The following is a 9,296-nucleotide window of genomic DNA, read 5'->3' as shown; positions in this document are numbered from 1 at the left end:
AACTGTGAATATTGTCCACATCAAACATCTATATTTTAACAAATATTCATTTTCCCACACAATACTTGACTGTAAAATTACTAAATTTTACTGTATTGAAATCTGCTAATAGTACCAGTTTAAAGATATTCACCATTATTTTCACAATTTTTAACATCATAGTGTTCTACCATATTTTTTTACCGCTTTTTTTCCTGCTCTTTTTAAAAAATTTTTTTTACAGTGTTCATTTATAAAACCTATATTGTTACTTTTCATGTGTAAAAAAAAACAAAAAAAAAACGCACCCATTTAAACAACACCAGTGCAGTTTTATGGAACAACTATGAACACTTCTGATTTCTGATTTTAGTTCCCACTTCAGTGTTTTGCAGAGCGGAGGCCTTTCTGCGGCATCACCACCTCAGCTTTCTCCTCAGTTTACTTCTGGATTTGAGCTTAAAGGCAGAAAAAGTGCATTTCAGCAGGAGCAGCTTTATCTTAACTAAACTAAAGCCTTTTACCCTCAGTGACTCAGCGCCCCCACCCCTTCCTCCCCTCAGGGGACACAGTTACTCAGGCTAATTTTCTGTCCTGGGTGGTACAGGAAGTCATCGACCAGCCGTCCTGTTTTACGTCAAAGAGGAAAGGGCCTCTTTATCTCTGTTGAGACAGAAATGAGAATCTCACAGCAAAATGTTCAGCAAGAAACAAGGTTTTAGTGTCAGTACATTTTCTTTACAGGGTGGTGCTGCTGTCATCATGTCTACAGTGGTTGTGTTTGGTTTAAATATGCACCAAATCACACCGTGAAGCTGTTTAAGGAGGATGCTGTGACTTATGTGTTTGCTGAAATAATAAATATAGTCTATATATTTTCATTACAACATAGTTTTGACTAGTGACAACGCCATAAACAAGACTTTTAAACACGAGTGTTGTTTCAGTAAACATACAGATAAAAAGTACAGTCTTGTTTGACAATCTAAATCTACTGGTGTGTTTTCAGTTGGATTTATGTTTGAGAGTGGCTTATATTTGGAGCTACAGGAAGCTTCAGCAGCAATCTACATCCGCTTTATCTGCTATCAGTCCAGACTGTGTTTACGTGACTGAAAATTACGTCTGAGCAGTGCCTTCATCAACTGTGAGCCCCGATGACTTTAACTGAAACGTCTCTTCAGTTTTCCTTTCATTTACTGACTCCAGTTTTTTTTTTTTTTTTTTTATCTGAGGCCTTGTGGCTCCATTAAAACAGGCAGTCTTTTTATATTAACTTTTCTGGTGCTTGATTAATTTAGTTTGCAGCATCACTTCATCAGCAGAGCAGGATATCCTGCTGAAGCTCACGCAGCACATTTGGTGACAATTTTCCAAGAAATTTATGAGATATTCTGTGTGCAAACTTGACATTTTGGCCCTAAAGCTGATGGAGAGTACACAGTGGAAACACGCATCCTCAAGGGAAGTTCATGGCAATCTGCCCTTTAAATTTTGATATTTCTCATATACATGTGGAATTTGTGGCCTAACGCTGTTGTTAAAGGAGACTGTTCTTGCTCAAAAGTAAGAAAGAAAAAACATTAACACCTAAAGTGACCACATCCTCTCAGAATCTGTGTCTACACTGTCGAAAATAAATGTTTTAAAGCAGGTTTTAACTGTGATTTATTTGATTGATCTACAGATTTTCTCAGTTTTGTTAAATTGCATATAATAACTGGTAAATTCACAGAAAAAAAACATTACTACATGTTAACTCTAAAAAACATACCAAAACTGTAAAATGAAAATTTGTTCTTTTGAAACATTTTACTGTAAAATTACAGTATTTTTACTGTTTAAATTGAAATTTTACAGATATCGCCTGTTATTAGAAAGAAAAAATATGTATGTTAAGAACTAGAAAAGTGATAGACTGGCGACCTGTCCAGGGTGTCCCCTGCCTTTGCACCTTAAAAGACATGCCATGTTAGTGAAAAAAAGTAGCCACCTACTGTGCCTAATGGACTTCTAATATAGCCGGCTGACTCTGATTTTTTTTTAATGATTTTTGACAGGCGGCACAACTAGGCTATGCCAAAACTCGCCTGCTGACTGAATGAATGAATGAGGAAATAAAATAGCATGTGTGGCTGAAAGAGGGTGGAGACAGAGAGAAACTCAAGGTTCACTGAGAAAAACCTGGTCCCGATCAGGTTAGGTTCATAGAGTCTGTTACTACGATAACTGACCGAGGCCCTAAGTTACCTCGCTCTGTGAAACAGTCTAGAGTTACCCCTCTTCCCTAGGTTTGAGTTACCTCCCTTTGTGAAACGGAAAACTCAGAGTTTCCCTCATTTCAGGGTTAACAGACTCAGAGTTTTCACTAAATGTGCTTTTTGAAACGGACCCCAGCTCTAACAGCTGCACCTCCTGCCGAAAGGCATCGTTTACCTTCAAAGACATTTCCTGTTCTCCTTTTGTAAAATTCCACCATGTTCTTTTCTTGTTTATGAGATAAGCAGCGATGGAATCAGAGGAGGAAAACAGCGGTTCCCAAATTGGAAGCAGACCTCAGTCACTTTTCCTCTCCTCTGTGACAGGTCACTGAGTCATAATTGAACCTGAGTTTATCAGAGTTTGTCCACACTGAGATCTGAAGTCTTCTCGGGAGCAGCCCAGTTAGTCACTTATGAGTCATCAGAGTAGAAAGTGAGAAGAGAAAACCAGATTTGGTGTTGTCTGACCATCTGCTGTAAACAAACAAACAAACAAACAAAAAACATAAACATCTTAGTGTTTGCTTTAAGATAAATGACGGGTAAACCCACCATGCCTGTAAATAATCTGTGTATTACTATGAAAACAGTTTAACTTCTAATTTTTGTTCGTCTTTTTGGTTTAAACCAGCTTTAAAAATTACATGGTTCTCTGTTTAGTTTGCTTTCTTCCTCAGAATATCTCCTAGGACTGAACTGATAAATTAGATTTAGATTACAGTTTTTCTCAGACTCTTTGGTACATTTCTCAAATCATCCTCGACGTTTGCAAAACAGTAAGTGCATTTCTCAAAATAATTCATACGAATAGCAAAACACCATGGATTACTTGCAAAAGGCAGTTACTTGCTCAAAGTTTCAATGAACAAGTCAGTGCCATCAGAATTACAAGTCCTTGTGTCAATTTGTACGGGTAAGACAGTCAAATTGTGTAATCATGTTGTCAGTATAACAGTGTACTCTGGAGGGATGTTCTGATGTAAACTATGGCTAAGTTTTGATCACAGTTATTGTAAATTCTGAGTAACACCTTCGTGTATGTGGGAGATTGATTGCAAGAGACTGGAAAAGATTCACATTTAGGCGTTTACTGTTTGTACTCTACTTTATTGACAGACCATGTCATTGTGATACAGAAAAGAAAAGACAGCACTGCATAGCACAAAGGAAAAAAAAAACAAAAGTAGCAATGTGAATATATGACAGTCTCCTTAGGGAAAACAGTACATGCAGTGCTGTAGGACTTACAGTGCAGTCTTCCTCTATACTTGCCTGTTGTTGGTTCATAAGGTGCACCTTTGAGCTATTTCAGAAAACTGGTTGATCATTGATTGATATATGTAATGCTACACACATTTTCCTTCACTAGAGAAAGTCAAGATTCACCTGGGAGCAATTTACCAATTCAGGACAGATTTAGAAAGAAAGTGTAATGGAAATGTATAGAAATAGAAATAGAAACAGACTGGAGCCTATCCCAGCTGACTTAAGGTGAAGGCAGGGGACACCCTGGACAGGTCGCCAGTCTATCACTATCTACAATTAGAGACAGACAATCAAGTACACTCACATTCACACCTACGGACAATTTAGAATCACCAATTAACCTCAGCATGTTTTTAGACTGTGGAAGGAAACCGGAGAACCCATAGAGAACCAACACTTCACGGGGAGAACATGCAAACTCCACGCAGAAAGATCCCGGTGCCCCCACTGGGACGCAAACCAGCAACTTTCCTGCTGCGAGGCGACAGTGCTACCAACTGCGCCACCACTAATGCCGAAATGTTGTGGGGGGTGAGACCCATTATAATGCATTTTGATCAACATGACATAAGCAATTGAAAATCATTTGCATGGATGTACCAAAGCATTTAGAACTTGTTCAAAGAAATGAGAAAGTGCTTTTTTGATGTGCACAAGTGAGATAATGATGTGAAGATCGAACAAGTACTTTTGAGAATTTCAATTCTGATCCCAGAAATGTACCAAAGCAACTGAGAAAAACTGTAAGATCCAACTTTTGCTGTCATTGCACAGAGTACAACATTTTGCACAAGCCTCTAAAGAACAAAGCTCTCGTTCTCCACAAACTCTTTATTGACAAACTTTTATTATTTAATTTCCTAATGATATTTTCCACGAAAGCCATCATTACTTCTGCTAATATTGTTTAAATGCTTTGTTGGGCCAATATCTAATTAGTCATAATGACGTTTGAGGATGTTTGAACTATAATTTTGACTGGTCAACACTGAGTCAGATATCTCTCACTGTTGTTTTGACCAGTCAAAATGACATTATAGTTATCTGGAATAAGAATTTTGACAAATCACAGAGTATTTTGTCATAATTATTTCAATTCCCAACAGTCAGACTCAGTTAAAACTTCTTTCCATAGTTGAAAATATCCACAGCCAAAATATGACAATATGATTGACCTGATAATGATGCTACTTGAGGAGTTAATAGATCCATAAAGTTAATTCAGTTCATCCTCTGGGGGTCATGAATGAACATTTAACTCAAAACCACAAATGTCAGCCTCATGGTGGCGCAACAGGAGAAGTCAGATGTTACAGGTTCACCCTCTGGGGGTCATGAATCTGTACGAAACTTCAGTCAACAGCTAATGAACATGGCTAAAAGAGGCTAAAAGAGGCCACAGCTTCCATCAGATTAAATAAATGCGCGGCACCAGAAAATTCTAAAATAAATACAGTTTGTCAGCGATGAGTCCTGTTTCCATCTGTTTCAAGTGAGGAACTCGACTCTGGGAGTAACTCAGTCAAGATGAATGTTTGCGTTGCCCTTGCTGTGTCTGCAGCGATTGGGCAAACCAAGAGCAGACAGCAACATATTATTCATCCCCAGTAATCCCAGTGCTCCTACACGCTGTCCCGATTTATCATCAGGCACCATGGGAAAGGTCACAGGTCACTGTCTATTTCCTGGAGTTACGTGAATTTGATGAGACGCTCCAGTGTGTGTTACATCAAACTTTGTGTTGAAACATCGAGGAGGAGACAAAGACAAAATGTAAACAGGACACACACTCAGGACAATGGCATCCTGCATCTGCTGTCTCTGCAGAAAAATAAATATAATGGCATATTTTGTTCCACCCGCTTTGAGGTCCCTCCAAGAACATTGTGTTTGAACGTTTGGGCTGATTCTGTTTGGAGTCCGGCTGTTGGGCACATGACTGTGAGATAAACACAAAGTTATGCCAAATTTCCTGTTTTATTGTCCGTGCACACACTGAAGAGTTTATTTGTTTGAGTCAAGGTTAAGCTCAAGGCGTATGTTTGTTTGGCTTTTCAACAGGATTGGAATTCTTCTCCTAGAAAGGACGTGTTTGGTTCCCTACTTACCTGTGGTGATAGTTCTGGTTTTATTTGTCTACATTGGGAGAGATCTACCTGTGAGATTTCTGCCTGCAGCCTAGTAAAAAGAAACACTGCATTTAAAATTGGCATCCTTTTGCAGAAACAATGTTAAAATTATCTATTGTTCACAAAATGCCACATGTTGTTCCTTTCTGTAGCTGGTTGAGCTAAAACAAGAGTAAAATATTGAGTTTATAATCACCTGCTAGCCAGAAACACAGCTCCAAATACCTGTTCTTGTTGCTCTGTCTTCTTCTTCTTTTTTTAACGCGTCCATTCCAGCATCATAGCAAGCAGAATGATGATCTGGCTGCTGTGTTGTGCTGAACAGATTTATTTTGCCAAGGGGAGCTTTATGAATTGAATGCCCCTCTTGATAGTTTGACTTTTATTTATTTATTGATGTCCATCCATCCATTATCTATACACCGCTTAATCCTCACTAGGGTCGCGGGGGGGCTGGAGCCTATCCCAGCTGACTTAGGGCGAAGGCAGGGGACACCCTGGACAGGTCGCCAGTCTATCACAGGGCCACACTTAGAGACAGACAACCAAGCACACTCACACCTACGGACAATTTAGGATCACCAATTAACCTCAACATGTTTTTGGACTGTGTGGGAGGAAGCTGGAGAACCCGGAGAGAACCCATGCTGCACGGGGAGAACATGCAAACTCCACGCAGAAAGATTCCGGTGCCCCCACCGGGACGGTGCTACAACTGCTACACCTGTACAAACACACAGCAGAAATGATCTTACGACTTTTGCGGAAAACAAAGCTGATAATCATCAACAGTGCCTGTAAGAGATGAGGAAGCTGAGAAAACCTGAATTTCAACGATTACCAGAGCATAAGATTTATATGTGCACACAAAAGTGAGAGAGGGAAAAGAAACGCTCAAGAAAAAACAAAAACAAACTACATATGTCAGGAGAAATAAATAAATAAATAAACAAACAAAGCAAACAAAATTAGGTATTAGTGTGGACAATGCAGTGTCATTTTACAGAATATGTGGGGTGAGGAGTGTTCAGACATGAGTGCAACCATGCAAGTGCAACCAAGCCCCTGCGAAGGACAGATGCAGACCAGGAGAGCCCCAAGACTCGGGCCATGAGTAGCAATCCCGGAGTACGAATCTCAGCCACCACACCACTGAGGCGAACATACATTACCCCAGACGGCAGCAGAGAAAGGCCCCAGTGGGCCAAGACCAGCAGCCGCCGACCCCACTGGGCACTGGTCACCCAGGGCCACACGAGCCCGAGAACCACCCGCACTCCCCCACTCCAGGCAGAAGGCCTACCAAGAGCCCGGGAGGACCAGGCCACCCCAGGCAGCCACCTGACATGGGCCAGCACCCAACCCAATGCCCAGACACTCACCCCGGACACCAGGGATCCACTAACCACCCTCCCTCCCCATCCACCCATGTCCTACCTCCCTCCTCGCCCACCCATCTCCATATGCTCCACCCCACCCACATCCTCCCTCCATCCACCCTCCCCCATACCAACGCTGTCATTTGATAACATGTCTAATTTATGTTTTAAATGTCATATGCTTCCTCCCCAACCCCCCCACCCACCCCCAAATTATGCCACCTAAATTAAAATGTTGTGGTTCAACAGGGGACTGCTATGCTTGCTTGGATCTTGGATTTCTCCCAAACTTATCAATTCCAATAAATAACCACTGTAGCTCCTAAACCGCAAACCATCACATACTCATGTGTGGTAGGAGTGACTAATTTCCTGATAGTTATATTTATTTAGACTACTCATTCTTTCCAAGTAAAACTGAAGGACTAATCCTGCACTCACCCTTGACTAGAGAAATGAAATCAATAAACTCAAGCCTGAGGAATGCTGCTCGGGCCTCCGCGATAAATGACAGACATGATGGAGAAAACTCCCTCCCAGCCTTTCACTTTAGACCTAGAATCTCTCATGCAGGGTTAAGCTATCCGTAGTTGTTAACAATAAAACAAAGAGACTGCCAAACACGCTGTCTCCTGTTGTATTTTAATGAAGAGCCTTAGTCATCCGGTCCAGGTCACTGAACTTCGACTTTTTAAGTTGAAGGCAGCTGGACTTGTTTGGTTTTGAGGATGTTTCACCACTTAAACAAAAGGTTTCATCAGCATTTTTCTTCTGAACTGATGAAGCTTTTCAGATGAGAGAATAAATGGAAAAATGTGACTTTTAAAAGGGGAAACAACGTTAACAGTTTAGGCCTAAGCTCAAAACTCTAGTATGTTTAAATGATTTATATGATGTTGTGTGGTCTTAACCCTAATGATCAAGTTCGTCAGATCAGTTTATATTATATATTATATTGTAGGGTCTTTTAAACTAAAGTAAATTTGGAATCTTAATTCTCCTTTGGAACAAACTTTGGCTCAATATCTATTCTTGACTTGACCTGTTTGGTACACGGCACATTAAATAGTTAATATTTAAAAGATAATGCAATGACATTACACGATTGAAGCCGAGGAAATGTAAAAAACAGAGGAATCCCGGACAAGTTCAATCCCAATGATGGCCTTGTCACAGCTCAAATGTGTCTAAGAGAAGTTAGATTGGTCACATTATCAGTTTGTATGACGTTAAGAGCGCCACAGTCCTAAACTTTATTGGAGTCTGCAGGAGCTCGGGGTGGATGGAGGGCGTAGAAAGTGTACAACTTTTGCAACCCACAAGAGGGTGTTTTTGGTGGTTAATTTATCTGTGATCAATCATTATTTTCTAGATATGTTACCACAGTGATGGCATATTAGTGATTAGCATCACCTATTACTTCACTGAATCTATTAAGTGTTTTGTGTAAACAACGTTACTGGAACAACTTCAACCTCAGCTGCCATAACTAAACAGTGACAACAAATTCCAACATTAGTTTGTTGTATGACCTATCACTTTGTCCAACCTAAACTTATTCATGACTTTCAGGGTGTAAAATGTATATACATGTATATGTACACACACGTGGACAAAATTGTTGGTACCCTGATTAATGAAAGGAAAACCCAGAATGGTCACAAAAATAACTTGAATCTGACAAAAGTAATAATAATAAAAATTCTACGAAATTTAACCAATGAAAATCAGACATTGCTTTTGAACCTTGGTTTAACGGAATTATTTAAAATAATGAACACATGAAACAGGCCTGGACAAAAATGATCATACACTTACCTTAACATTTTGTTGCACAACCTTTTGAGGCAATCACTACAATCAAACCATTTCTGTAACTGTCAATGAGACTTCTGCACCTCTCAGCAGGTATTTTGGCCCACTCCTCATGAGCAGACTGCTCCAGTTGTCTCAGGTTTGAAGGGTGCCTTCTCCAGATAACATGTTTCAGCTCCTTCGACAGATGTTAAGTAGTATTTAACTTTAGCCCTTTTTCTGTTGTGATTGGTGTTTTTTCTTGCTGCTGCTGTACCACAGTAATTTCCCAGACTGGGATAAATAATAATATAATAAAATATAATATAACACTGCTGGGGCAGTAGCATCAGAACCAGAGACTTAAAGAAGCTAAACAAGCTGATCAAGAAAGCTGCTTCTGTGCTGGGGATAACTCTGGAACCACTGGAGCTGATTGTTCAAAAAAGAATGCTGCACAAGATGATGAAGATGATGGAGGATTCTTC

This window comes from Stegastes partitus, unplaced genomic scaffold, assembly GCF_000690725.1.
Source record: "Stegastes partitus isolate 25-593 unplaced genomic scaffold, Stegastes_partitus-1.0.2 Scaffold273, whole genome shotgun sequence".
Classification (NCBI taxonomy): Eukaryota; Metazoa; Chordata; class Actinopteri; family Pomacentridae; genus Stegastes; species Stegastes partitus.
This window is presented reverse-complemented; position numbering follows the sequence as displayed.